Here is a 14,583-nt window from a genome sequence, read left to right as displayed (position 1 = left end):
TGTCACCGGACTCCTTGTTCTCTTCTCTTGTGGGTTCCAGAACTAGCTGCTCCAATAAGCAGTCATTAATGGTGTCTAGTAATGTTATCTTGTAACCCGTTTTGAGGTGACACATATCCAGTCATTATGGGTATAGTTGAAATTCCCCATTATTATTGGACTTTCTGTTCCTGTAGCCTTCTCCAATCTTCCTGACCATTTCACAGTCACCATCCTAATCTAGTAGTCAACCATGACAAAAACTCCCATTGTTTTACTGACTCAGAATGTCACCCTACATCATCTTGCTCCATTTTTTACTAGGGCTTCTAGCACTAATGCAATATAATATTAATACTAGAACAATAGATTTGGCATATAGGATCATGTTTCTTTAATTGGGGTCCTGTGGTTGAGTGCACAATATCATACAAAAACTGAATCCGTAAATGCTTTATACTCAAGTAAGTAGAGGGGTAAGTAGTACTCCTGGAACACTTCAATATTGTGGATCATATAACATTCACATGTCATTTAGGAGAGGAAGGTTGTGCTGGAGATGAAAGTAGTAGAAAAACTCAGATCTGGTTTCAGTTCACAGCTCTGCCACAGCCTGTCCCCCTGGCCAACTCACAATCTCTATTTCAGCTTGCTTTAATACTATTCATTTTCTGCTACACTTTGTCTATTTAAACTACATACTCTCTTGGGCAGGAACTCGTGTGTGTGTGTGTGTGTGTGTGTGTGAATACTCGTGCAAACACAGTCACTAGCACAACGGTGCACTAATTTCATCTGGGGTCTGTAAGTGCTACTTTAATTCAAACAAACAAACTAATTTTCACAATTGAGGCCTAAGCATATAAGACATGCAAGTACCCTGAGCTGGAATGTAGCTTGAAACTGAGACCAACAGTGATGGTAAATATAATAGGAAAAGCCCCTGAAAACTCTTGGGTTTGGCCCTTCCCTAAAGAAAAGATTCCCCCACCCCCAAAACAAAAAACCAGTAATTACATGTTGTACAGTTACTTTTAAAAATAATAATAAAGGGTTTCATTAAATGTACTCATGTTCTCTAGGCTTTGGCTTTACTTTTGACAGTTAAACATGTATGCATACATACCTGAATATATGCCTATGAGTCATCACTCAAGACACAAGATTGACTATTGAACATACATCTTCAAGCACTGTCCAAGTTTCACAAGATAACCATATGCAGCAGTGCACACTCCAGGTCACAAAGCAAGATCAAGCCCTTTATTCTCTTGAGGTAATAATTAAAAAACAAAATACTGTAGTGAAGGACACAGACAGGAGCAATCAGCAGCTGAATACATTTTAATGGTGATTTGCATTCATTCTTTCCTTTAGGTTGTTCCATGACAATCATTCAGAACTGGTAGTTAGACATCAAGGTTTGCCTTTAGAAAACCTTTGCAAACTAAAAATGTGTCTTGCATACGATAACTACAGGGGATTCTGAAAGTCTAAGAGCTCTTTAAAGAAAGACCACATTACGCTTAGTGATTTTCTTTCAATTGACTCAGCAATTTAAATTGACTGGCTTTTAAATTCAAGTAGCAACTTGCACTTCACTCTCATACTATACTAGAAAAGTCACAAAATATACAATTCCTTCTAATGCAACACAAGAGCAGTTGTGGTTTTGTACTTTCCATTCATGTTGTATACATCAAAAGTACATTATAAGAACTTTCCCAAAAATCTATTACTTATTTCGATTCTTTAAATGTATACACTTAAGAAAAAAAAATCTATGTATTCTAGTTGCCTTTGAGACAAACTTAAAAATAAGCACATCAGAAGAACATTCTCCTGTGACTGAAGTGTAGTAATGCTTCATTAGCTAGAATGTAAGTGCTTGGAAACAAGGACAATGGCTTCTTGTATATTTGTACAGCTTTCTGCACAACAGGGGGCCTTGATCCTGACCCACAACTCTGGAAACTACCAGAGTCTAAATAATAATAATAGTAATATTACCCATGTACATGAATCAGTTAACCAGCAATTGCTCTATCTACACATCAGACTTAGCATATATAGCAGCAGTGTAAGTCACCAGCGCCACCCAGGTGTGCTCTCTACTGGCCAAAGTATGCTCCCACAGCCCCCCTTACTGGAATTGCTCTCCTCTGTTGTCTCCTTAGTAATCCCCTCACAAACACATTCAAGCACAACACAGAATTATGTTGCTGTTTTATATTTATTAATTCCATGCCCTTTCCCCGGTCCTAGGCTTTTCAAGACTGATTGCCTTTCCTGGGTACAGTCCTCAGTTTCTCCCCAAACAATCAATCAGTCCAAAATAATTATGTTTCCTTTTCTATTACCATAGTCTGTTTGTGCAACTGCCCACCCCGAGTCCAATCTTCTCTCCTTCATAGGAGTGCCCCCGGAACCAAGGTTCTCCATTCTGCTTCTGTAGTCATCTCTGATCCCCCAATCCCACAGCTGGGGTCACTCATGAAAATTAATTTTCCATATCACATTCAGCTGGGGCACAGCTACCAGTTCAAAGGCCAGGCAGAGCCTGATTCACCTTTGACAAATAGCCTTTGAAGCAATGCAGACAAATGGGACATCAGCACTTTTCTGGTGATCCCTATCAACTTCTGCAGAATTTAAAGGTTTTTTTTTAAGATTATGGTTCTAGTTGTGAAGAAAAACCTTCCCAGAGTGACCTAATGCACTGCTGTTTTTCAGTACCTGCAGAGAGAGATTTAGAAAGCAGAAACTACTTTTATATAGGTGCAGACTACCCCATTCATACCAATGTGTTAAAAGACAACCCTTAGATGCACACACTGAAAATTCACTGCTAAAGACTGCAGCAGAAATATCCAGCTACTCTGAGCACTTAACCAGTTATATACTACATGTACACCCCAAAATCATGTTACAAAGGCAAGTGTATAGCACATTTGCACTTGACAGCTGAGGACTATGAGATGTTATGTAAATTGTCCAAGTCCTCAATAAAATGTCATTGGCAGACGTAGGACTGAATCCTCTTGCCTATCCCTGTGTCACAGTTGCCACACCATGCAATTTGGCAAATGTCTGTCCAGTTGCTCAACATTGTTTTCAGACTTGCTGAGGCCCAGCCATTTCTTTAAATTTACAGAAAAATGAACAGAAAGACCTGAGAGAATAATGTTTGGAAATATACTCTTGCACTCCTATAATCTACTGCTTTCTGGACAATCCTTTAGGGCAAAACCTATGTTCACCATCATAATTTCTATCCTAGGAGTTTCATCCTGTAGAACTTTGTGTTCCATGCATGCTGGGGAGGATTTATAAGATGATGTATTTCAAGCAGAGTAAGACTTGGATTACATCTCTTTTGTAGTATTATGGGGTGTTTGTGTAATTATCCCGTTTGCTCAGAAGACTAATGCTTTTTGTTTTAAAGGATTACCTAATGTACAGTAGAGCCCTGCTCCAAAGCACACTGATGCAAAACTCCCATTGACTGTAATGGGCTTTGGGTCTGGCCCCAGATTAGGGTCCATTCTATGACCATATTATGATCTAGAGACAAGATGACAGGTCAGCAATGTAAAGAAAAAACAGCCAGTCGTGTAGGACCTTCCACATTCTTTTATACAGAGAAGCTGTTGAAAATACCAATACCTCTGCTGATATGAAGTGTGGTTTATATAGGTATATCTTACCAACCACCTGACCAGGATGGTAATAGTGACTGTGAACTGATCAGGGAGATTAGAGAGGCTATTAAAATAAAAAACTCAATAATAATGGGGGATTTCAACTATCCTCATATTGACTGGGTACATGTCACCTCAGGATGGGATGTAGAGATAAAGTTTCTTGACGCTTTAAATGACTGCTTCTTGGAGCAGCTAGTCCTGGAACCCAAAAGAGGAAAGGCAATTCTTGATTAAGTCCTAAGTAGAGCACAGTATCAGGTCCAAGAAGTGAATATAGCAGGACCCCTGGGTAATAGTGACCATAATATAATTAAATTGAACATCCCTGTGGTGGGGAAAACACCACAGCAGCCCAACACTGTAGCATTTAATTTCAGAAAGGGGAACTATACAAAAATGGGGAACATAGTAAGAGAACCAAAAAAAGTGCCACCATGGCTGAAAAACAAAGTAAAAGAAGCAGTGAGAGGCAAAAAGGCACCCTTTAGAAAGTGGAAATTAAATCCTAGTGAGGAAAATAGAAAGGACTATAAACTCTGGCAAATGAAGTGTAAATATATAATTAGGAAGGCCAAAAAAGAATCCGAAGAACAGCTAGCCAAAGACTCAAAAAGTAATAGCATTTTTTTTAAGTACATCAGAAGCAGGAAGCCTGCTAAACAACCTGTGGAGTCACTGGACGATTGAGATGCTAAAGGAGCACTCAAGGATGATAAGACCATTGCAGAGAAACTAACTGAATTCTTTGTATTGGTCTTCACAGCTGAGGATGTGAGTGAGATTCCCAAACCTGAGTCGTTCTTTTTAGGTCACAAATCTGAGGATGTGTCCCAGACTGAGGTGTCATTAGAGGTGGTTTTGGGACAAACTGATAAACAGTAATAAGTCACCAGGACCAGATGGTATTTACCCAAGAGTTCTGCAATTTCACATTTGAATTCCTTCAGAACTATTAACTGTAGTCTGTAACCTATCATTTAAATCAGTTTTTGTACCAAATGACTGGAGGATAGCTAACTTAATCCCAATTTTTAAAAAGGGCTCCAGGCCGGCAATTACCGGCCGGCAAGCCTGACTTCAGTACTGGGCAAACTGGTTGAGACTATAGTAAAGAACAAAACTGTCAGGCACATAGATGAACATAGTTTGTTGGGGAAGAGTCAACATGGTTTTTGTAAAGAGAAATCATGCCACACAATCTGCTAGAATTTTTTGAGGGGGACAACAAGCATGTGGACAACGGAGATCCAGTGGATATAGTGTACTTAGATTTTCAGAAAGCCTTTGACAAGGTCCCTCATCAGAGGCTTTTAAGCAAAGTAAGCTGTCATGGGATAAGAGGCAAGGTCCTCTCATGGATTGGTAACTGGTTAAAAGATAGGAAACAAAGGGGAGGAATAAATGGTCATTTTCAGAATGGAGAGATGTAAATAGTGGTGTCCCCCAGGGGCCTGTTCTGGGACCAGTCCTATTCAACATATTCATAAATGATCTGGAAAAAAGGGTAAACAGTGAGGCAGTAAAATTTTCAGAGGATACAAAACTACTCAAGATAGTTAAGTCCCAGGTAGACTGCAAAGAGCTACAAAAGCATCTCTCAAAACTAGGTGACTGGGAAACAAAATGGCAGATGAAATTCAGTATTGATAAATGCAAAGTAATGCACATTGGAAAACAAATGATGGGGTCTAAATTAACTGTTACCACTCAAGAAAGATTTTGGAGCCATTGTGGATAGTTCTTGGAAAACATCCACTCAATATGCAGCAGCAGTCAGAAAAGTGAACAGAATGTTGGGAATCATTAAGAAAGGGATAGACAATAAGACAGAAAATAACATATTGCCTCTATACAAATCCATGGTACGCCCATATCTTGAATACTGCGTGCAGATGTGGTTGCCCCATCTCAAAAAAAAAAAAAGATATATTGGAATTGGAAAAGATTCAGAAAAGGGCAACAAAATTAACAAGGGGTATGGAACAGCTTCCATATGAGAAGAGATGAATAAGACTGGGACTTTTCAGTTTGAAAAAAAGGCAGCTAAGGAGGGGATATGATAGAGGTCTATAAAATCATGACTGGTGTGGAGAAAGTATATAAGGAAGTGTTATTTACTCCTCATAACACAAGAACTAGGGTCACCAAATGAAATTAATAGGCAGCAGGTTTAAAACAGCAGGCAGCAAGTTTTTTCATACAACACATTCAACCTGTGGAATTCCTTGCCAGAGGATGTAGAGAAGACCGAGACTATAATGGGGTTCAAAAAAGAGCTAGATAAGTTCATGGACAATAGGTTCATCAATGGCTGTTAGCCAGGATGGGCAGGGATTGTGTCCCTAGCCTCAGTTTGCCAGAAGCTGTGAATGTGTGATAAGGAATGGATCACTTGATGATTACCTGTTCTGTTCATTCCCTCTGGGGCAGCTGGAATTGGCCACTGTCAGAAGACAGGATGCTGGGCTACGTGCATCTTTGGTCTGACCCAGTATGGCTATTCTTATGATATTGCTCTTGGTTCTGATCAAGAGATGTGAACATCCATCTTTATAATGGTGCTCCTCTTGCAGTATCTTTATAAACAATGTCTCCAAACAGCTTTATGGATGGTAGAACTGAGTCATTAGAGAATGAATATTATCAAGAAATTCTAAGTTTTGCTTGAATCAAAGTTAGATACTAAGTGAACAAATGCTGTCAACAATTGCCATAAAAGTGTATTATCTATTGTGGCAATGTTCCAATAGCTCCAGACTTACGATTACATTTAGTTTTACACAGAGCAGGTTTTAAAACAACAATAAACTTCACAGTGTTCATTATGAAACATGTACCAACCATGCTGCTGCGGGAGACAAACTTGAATTTTCTAGATTTCCTCCCAATGCTAAACTCAGCTATAGTCTGACCATATATATTTCCCATTGTCAATTTTCTCCACATCCAACATTTTTTAGATCCTTATAACTTAATTCATACACTTACAGACTCCTAATTTTCCACACCAATTAACCCTGTAAAACACCAAAAGGATAATTCATAAAAAGTTACAAAATCAAAAAGCTAATACAATTTATTCTTCATAAGTTTATCAATTTTTTGCCACAACAAACCATGAAGAAAGCGTTTTCACTATGGGTTTCCAGACCTTATTTAATTTAAACAGCTAGTTCATCTACTCGCTTGTTTTACAGATATCAAATCCCTTTTCCTTTAAAAAAAATCTTCTGGAACCTTGTTTCTGTGCTCTTCTGCTCAAGTCTGACACCACAGAATTTTATTTTAGTTTAATACCCTTGAAACCGTGTCAGCAAACTAAAATCCCCCCCCCCCCCCCATGAAGCTTTTTAGCAAAAAGAAACAGCAAACAGGAGCTTTTTCCTTTTTTTAGCTTATTAAAAGTAGAAAACTTGTACCCCACTTTGTGAGGTTTTCCTGGGTTGCCTTGCTGACCTCAGACCCTATGTCTGTTTTTTTGTATCCTATTTAATCTATTCATCTCATGTCATTACACAACACTGCAATAAACCTTCAGAATCTCCTCTTTATTACTCACCAAATGCTCATGCCAGCCAGCCCATTCCTTGACCCCAAAGAAAAATGGCTTCTTTACCAAATTTCTGAGAGAGGTCAGGTCTGCTGAGGCCAGACACACAAGAAGCAATCCACATATATGGCTCCAGAGGGCTGGCTTGAACAAAATACAAAAATGATTTTCAATAGCAATCTTGAAGAAATATAAGATTCTCATACCCTGGCTTTCTCTCTGTCAATCCCAAAATGTTATATTGGGGCTAGCTCCTCACTTACCCCAAACTCACAAAAAAAGGAGACAGATCCCCATCCCTCCCCACTCTTTTTATTATTCCTGGCTAAGCTTCCTTAATGGAGCAATTAGCTTCAGCTGCACCTAGTCGCATTTATCCATTATTGGGTTCCCTGGCAATTATTCCAGCCCACCATTTGCAATGAAGGCAACCCTCCTACCATTTTTACTCATTCAGGGACAGCATTTGGTTCACGTGCCCCCTGCTAACTATGGGGTTGTGAGGGAGAGATCTAAATATCCTGTCAGTACCATGAAGAATGAAATATGCATTTCATTGTGAGCTGATCTTCATTTAACTCCCTTACTAAAGGAGTTATCTTAGCAGCCACTTATGTGCTCTGTGCCTAGCCTTCCAGTGAAACTTATCTATTCAGCTATTATTTTTAAATAGTAATTTTCAATGGCAGTGTTCAGTGAAGGTGAATATCAGCCAAAGCACTATATTCAAGACAAGTCTGCTTGTTTCAAACTAGTTATTATAGTTTCTTTTTTCATAGTTTATATTAATTCCTGCAAAGAAAAAAACTAGTTTCATGGTATAGTGTAATGTAATTTCTCCTTATTTTTATTTTCTCCAATTAAATGGAAATCCTAGTAGACCTGATCTCAATCTTTCAACTGGTATTTATTTATTCAAAATGTTATATTAATCCATAGAGGCCATCCAGTGCTTTGAGAGCCTATCCCATAAAATTAAAAATTAAAACAGAGTATTTTGATTTCTCCTGGAGGACTTGATGAGTCAGAAATAAGCAGGGGTGAATTGACTTACTGCTCTGATCCAACACCTAAATAGTCAACTGGTCAATTTTTCAGTTGGAATTTCCACATATCAGATTGGAAGGCCCCTATTCCGCATAGACTCACAATTTGCTTAACTTAGTACACTGTGAATAGCCCCACTGACTTGAATGAGACTATTTACAGAGCAGAAAATTAAGCTTAAATATAAATAATAGCAGGATTGGGGTCATAGTCACGAAAGACAAGTATAAATCTGGTCTAGGATTTCAGCACTCTGCTGTTGAACTGTTCTGATCCGTGGTACTGAGGCAGAAAAGAGAGAATTCACTATATAAATGTAAAAGGCCCCAGAAACAGTAGGGAAGACAAGCTTTTATCCCCACTGTTATCACTTTTTGGGATCCATAGACACCAATCAGAGTAGAGAGAAAGGAAAAGTTTAGGTGCCCACCATACAGGACAGAGACTAAGGACACCTGAAGAGTTGATTTCCAACTATATATATTTTTATTTCTTATATCATTTATTGCTCACAGCATCTACTAGCATTACATATGTACATGTACATAAGCCATTAGTTACACACCTTTGTAGGCAGCTATCTCAAAATCATCTGACCGTGTGAGGTTCACTTTCAATCCCCCCCAATGTGTTGTGTTTTTTGTTGCAATCTGGTTCTCATATCTATGACACATCTCTTGCTGTACCAGGCATATGCTCATTACTTGTTGATGAGCAACTTTGGATTCCCAAAGTTATGGTTGCAAAATTGGGCCAGCATGATTTTTTTTTTCCTTCCTAGATGTTAAGTGGGAAGCTCACAATATGTTTCAGTGGTTCATGGCAGTGCCTGACAGCACAACAGTTTCAGGAATGGATCACTTACCCTGTGGCTGGGTTGATTAGAAACAGTCTGTACACAGGATTTCCAAAGGCTGGCATTTATCAGTTAGAGTGTCAGAAAACTACTACTATGGTGACTTCTAGGAAACACCAATGGAGCAAATAACTGGAAACTGTTGAAAGATGTGTCATTAGCAGTGTCTGATTCTGCAGAAGTGTTTGCTGTGATCATTTCTTTTCTATCCAGCCTGATGATCCTTAACAATCCTGTTATCATGTACGACTTTTGTCAGCTCATGTGGATGCTGTGAAAGCTTGAACCTTGCACTAGTATAATTGTTCTACCCCTTGCAAGGAACTATAACTTAATTATAGTACAATAGCATCAATTTTGTCTCAAGGAAGAGAAATAGCAGGTTTTATTTCTCCCATTAGATATTTCATAGGGAGACTGATTTTCAGATTAAGAAACAGAATTTAATGTTTATGCCTTTGATTTCATCCACAGAAGACTCAATCACAGCACCCTCTTTCATAGTATTATCACCACCTCTAAGAGAAGCAGCAGTGGCTGCAAGCCTTCCAACCCCGGCAACAGTATGAATGGAATGTTTTACAGTCCCAAATGCATGAACTAGCAGCTGATGACAAGTTCTTGCTAACGATCCCAGTACTTCTCTTTGTTCCCCTATTGGAAAACAAAACCCCAGCCACATAAAAAAGGCAATAGGCTGTTCCTGGAGATGGTATTCTCCCATGACCTCTCACGACCACCAGCAAAAGACATTTTCTTAACCAGGTTGGCTCTAATTTGGGGGTCAGCATGGCTGCTGAATTTGTATAACAACTACCACAACCCACCTCAGATGGGGGTGACCATCAAAGAAGTGGAGCAGGCACATTTTTCAGAGAAGATATACAAAAAAGCAATGATGATACAAATGGGGGCTCATATTAAAGATGCTGGGGACCTGTGCTCCCACTGAAGCCAAAAGAAATTGAGGATGTTTGGCAACTCGTAGGCCTGATTTGCTCTTCCCCTTTGCAATAGCATCAGCAAATAGCTAGAAAAGGAGGCTAAGCAAGTGTGTTTGTAGGACTAGCAGGAACATAGCTCCATTGCCTGGAATGGCATTGAAGGCCCAAGTAGATTGGCTTATCTATTAGTAGGGAACAATACAATTTAGAAGTACTGTAGCTGAGTTAAAATCCAGCAAAATGTGGATGAAATGTAAAATAGGTGGAACAGCAACAGTGTGCTGCATTTTCTTAAATAAGGGGCACAGCCATGCACATCACCGCAAAAGCAGAGCCCCCACAAACACAGGACACCTTATCTAACAGACTGAGTGTATAACTAGCAAGGAGCCAGCAAGATAAGACAATGAGGCATATTATGAAGTGGTAAGTGGCTGTTTTTTGCTGTAGGGAGGATACAGAGACAGTTGCATACATCCAAGGAAAACCTTGGGCTCAACTGGAGGGCTATAGAAAGGGTGGCTCACAGCACCTTGCAGTGGGCTCTCATTGAGCAAACATTTACCTTGCTATGGGCAGCTGCATGCAGCAGACAAACAACTGGAAGGCAACAGAAGGCTAGCATAACCACCGTGTTGTCCCCCACCAATGAAACCCAGACGTACTCCCCAGAAGACTTTCAGAGTCACCGACACATGCATGCCCTATGCTCTAATTTCCCATATTAGTACTTCACAGCAGTTGCAACACAGTTGAGCAGCATCAACATGTCAGGATCACATCACTGGTAGCATTGCAAGTATTTTGTGATTAAGGTTAGCGCTGTGTGCTCTGTATTGGGCATGATCTTGAAGTTTCTTGACGGGAATGGGATCTGTCCTTTGACTTCAATGGACTTTGGATCAGGACAATCTAGCTTCCAGTAATGTTTCAGGCAGCTGCTGTAAACCTGTAGTGGCAAGGCAGGATAGACTTCACTGCCCCCATACAGAACCCTCCACTTCTTTCCAAGCATCTCCCCCGCACACACACACTTCTTGTCACAGCCCTTACATGCCATGGAGTAAGGACCTCCCGCCACCCCCAAATGTATGGCAGAGACTGACCATCCCAGAGCACACCCTGGCAGCATAGTGTGGCATGGAAACAGGCTCTACTCCTCTGGCCCCCCTCCTCTGGCCTTGCAGTGGTCTATCTCGTTACTCAGCCCTCCCATCAGGTTATGTTTATTCCCATCCCTTCCAGGACATCTAAGGCCAAAAATCAACAAAACACAGTCTTTGCCCTAGATTCAGGCTGGGACCCACCCTTCCTTCCCAAGGGGTCTGTCTTCTCTGCTCTAATTCAAGCAATCTTCTACCCACCCTCTGGGCTCAGCCTTCACCCTTCCCACACTCCTTGTTGTCTCTCCCCCAACCCCTCCTTGGCTCTCCTGGGTTACTCCCTGCTCATTCCTGTGCAGCCCTTCCTACCTAGTGTCTTCCATTAGCCTCTGCCAGCCTTGTCCTCTCCTTCCAGCCAGCTCTCTGCAGCTGGGCTTCCTTTCTAAATCCAACAGCTTGTACAAGTGTATCAGGGCAGAGCTAATCGAAGACTGCTGGTTTGCCACAGGCCTCTTGGCTCTTAAAGGGGCACATTGCCCTGCTCCCCATATACTTTATTATTTTGCTCAGTTGAGTCAGTGCTACTCTAACTGTGAATAATCTGGGCTGCTAGTCCAGTGATCTCCTCTATAAGCAAGTGTGCAAAAAAGGGGAGAGAAGTGAGAGGAGCCCTGGCTTTGTCTCCCCTTTCAATCTGCTAGCCAACGTGGCTGACTAGGTGTGTTGTGAAGAAGAAATCACATAACAAAAAGGGAGATGGAACTAACTTCTACTCCCCAAAAGCAAATGAAGATCTTTGACTGAGTCACAATTTGTTCCCCAGTCTCTTCCTGGAGCAGTGTGGCTGCCCATCACCCCGACTCTGGACCAATGGTAAAGTTACAACATATCCCTTCATTACATGACCACATCTTATTTCTCAAATAATGTAATATTATACATTTCCCCCCCATACAACCACACTACCCTTTTCTCTCATCTCTCTCTCCTTTTACAATAACCCTCTTCCCCCGAACACAATAATTTTCCTCCTCTCTACTTTTAAAATATTTAGCGCAATAGTTTTCTCCCATAAGACTTTTGTACTTTTCGGCCTCTCCCCCTCAACGTTTTTGTTTTCACACTTCAGACCCCTTTAAAAACACAAAGAATCCCGGCCACAGCAGTGAACTCATGTGGGTTGGAAAGTTTTTTAGACAACAGTTTATCATGCTGGGCCAAATTCTCTTCTGGTGTAACTCCACTGAAGTCAATTGAGATACTTTAGCAGAGAACCAGGCCCATTAGGTCTACCGGTTAAATAGTGTCTTTTTAAACAAAAAAACCCTCTGTATTATAACAATATACAAAAATATTAATCCAGAACCACCAAGGAATAGACTTTCTAATAAAACACTAAAGTGTTTTTATTAAAAAATACCTGCAAGGAATAATAAAACACTAATAATATCAAACAATTACAAATATTAGCATTTAGAAATTCTGCTGAAAAAGAGAAGAAATATTAAACATAACTTCATTAAAAACAATTCAATCAGCACTCATTCTTTCCCCTCCAAGACAACACCACTTATACAAGCTAAAAAAAGACTGGACTATCCACATCTAGTCATCTAAATTCACATTTAGAAAGACTGAAGCTCTCCCTTCTTTCAAAAGTAATTCTAGATAGTCAGGAGACATGAACTCTGACAAAAATGAAATATTTTCTTTTTGAATTGCATTGTTTCGATTCTGCCATGCTCCAAAAAAGTACAATTAAAGTAGGACCATAAGATAGAGCTGATAAATGTTGTACTTATTTTCCCCCAGATGTATATTTGCAAAGGTGGGGAACATTCTTCTTCTAACAAAGCTTCAATTAAAATCAGTGTAGGACTTTCAGTACAAGCAGATTGCTCCACTAAACTTAATATCTGTAAGTCAATATATATTTCTTTTAGAAGTTTTTCAGAGGTTCTTTTCCTTAAACTGGTCAAGGAACAGGGATTTTATATTTTCTGGTTCATTTTGTACAACATTCCTATTTCTTCTTCATAATTTTTAACTGACCAACAACTGAAGTAGCAATACTGTCAAAATATTGGAATTTAGAAGCACAAATTGCAATCAAAACCTTTTTACATGGTAAGTCTGAAGGTTCAAAAAGCAACCACAGTGAAGGTACTTGGGATTATATCACTATCCTCCTTCAACCTTGCCCAACTGGCCTAAGAAACCAGAGAGGGAGAAGACTATTTTTTTTAAAAAAAGAAGTACAAATTAAGCATCTAGAAGGGGAAAATGTATACAGTATAGTGAGGAAAGGAAATTAGGGCCTTGATCCTGCAGACATTTGTGCACATGATTAATTTGAACCCTATGAGTAGCCTCATTGACGTCAGTGAGTGAAATTTAGTATGTGCAGTTGTTTCCAGTAGCAAGGACTCAATTAGTATAATGAACATCCCAACCTTACTAGCGAATCAGCAGTGAAACACAGTTCTAAACAGGGCCAAGCAGCAGGCAAAAATGAAAGCTGGAAACTGAGAAGTCCTGCTTAGTGAAGATGTGAAGACATTGTCTGGGGTGATGGTTGATTGGAACTCTTAGGGCAGGGACAGCAAAACAAAGAAGGATTCTTGTCTGCAGGAAGTAACATGTATTTTGGACTAGGAAGTAAACTAGTATATTTTATCAATCCTAATTTAGCATGATCACACAAAAACTGAAGTCATGGTCCAATTTTGAAGTAATGGGGCTGAGTGAATTCAAAACTGAGACAAACTCATTTACCCAGCCATACTAATGACAGACCGGAATCTCAAAGCTTGAAGCCAGATTCGAACTTCCCCAGACTTCATGGGTGTTCAGTTCTGGGGGCTTGTTTGGGCCAATTGCTAGTATCCAAAAATTGTTTTCATCTCATGATTGTTCTATGGCCTTTGTCGAGGGGGGGGGGGGGGAAATCGGGGGGGGGGGGGAAGGGAGGGGAAGGAAGGGCATGTGTGTCTTTCCGTTCAGTTCATAGTAGAATGATGTTCATATGACAAAGGCCAGTATCACAGCTGGCACTAATGGGCAGGCTTGTTGACTATCTCAGGAGGGACACCAAAGATTGAATGGGCATGGTAAACAAACAACACTTTCGTTCTGGCAGTGGACTGTCTGGGCCTTGGTAGTACAGGAGCTTCAGCATAGAATTATGGGGAGGTTTGCATCACTGCTGAAAATGCTGTACCTTTTCTGCATATTAATAAAGGGACTTCAGGCTCCAGAAACAGTGTGTCACCTTTCTTCCATGAGCAGTAAAATATACTTTAAAAGAGCATAGAGCCAAGTTATATGATCTACACCAATATCCAATCCATCCTGGTCCACATGAAGTAAAAGCCACTTACTTGGGTGAGACAAGAATTTG

General features: G+C 40.1%; 1 long non-coding RNA gene across 2 annotated transcripts; it reads right to left on the bottom strand.

The window, feature by feature from the left end:
* Positions 1–2,193: 2,193 nt before the first annotated feature.
* On the bottom strand, positions 2,194–11,599 carry LOC122457735. 2 transcript variants are annotated; one of them, XR_006277413.1, is made up of 4 exons: positions 11,553–11,599; positions 9,146–9,275; positions 7,243–7,377; positions 2,194–2,715 (listed from the first exon to the last, which is right to left on the bottom strand). It is a non-coding gene; the product is annotated as an uncharacterized LOC122457735 (long non-coding RNA). The 2 variants fall into 2 exon arrangements; XR_006277412.1 differs by having other exon boundaries at positions 7,243–7,373.
* Between the last annotated feature and the right edge of the window lie 2,984 nt (positions 11,600–14,583).

This window comes from Dermochelys coriacea, chromosome 1, assembly GCF_009764565.3.
Source record: "Dermochelys coriacea isolate rDerCor1 chromosome 1, rDerCor1.pri.v4, whole genome shotgun sequence".
In the NCBI taxonomy this organism is placed as follows: Eukaryota; Metazoa; Chordata; order Testudines; family Dermochelyidae; genus Dermochelys; species Dermochelys coriacea.
Note: the sequence above shows the minus strand (reverse complement) of the source record. Positions and strands in the feature narration are given on the sequence as shown.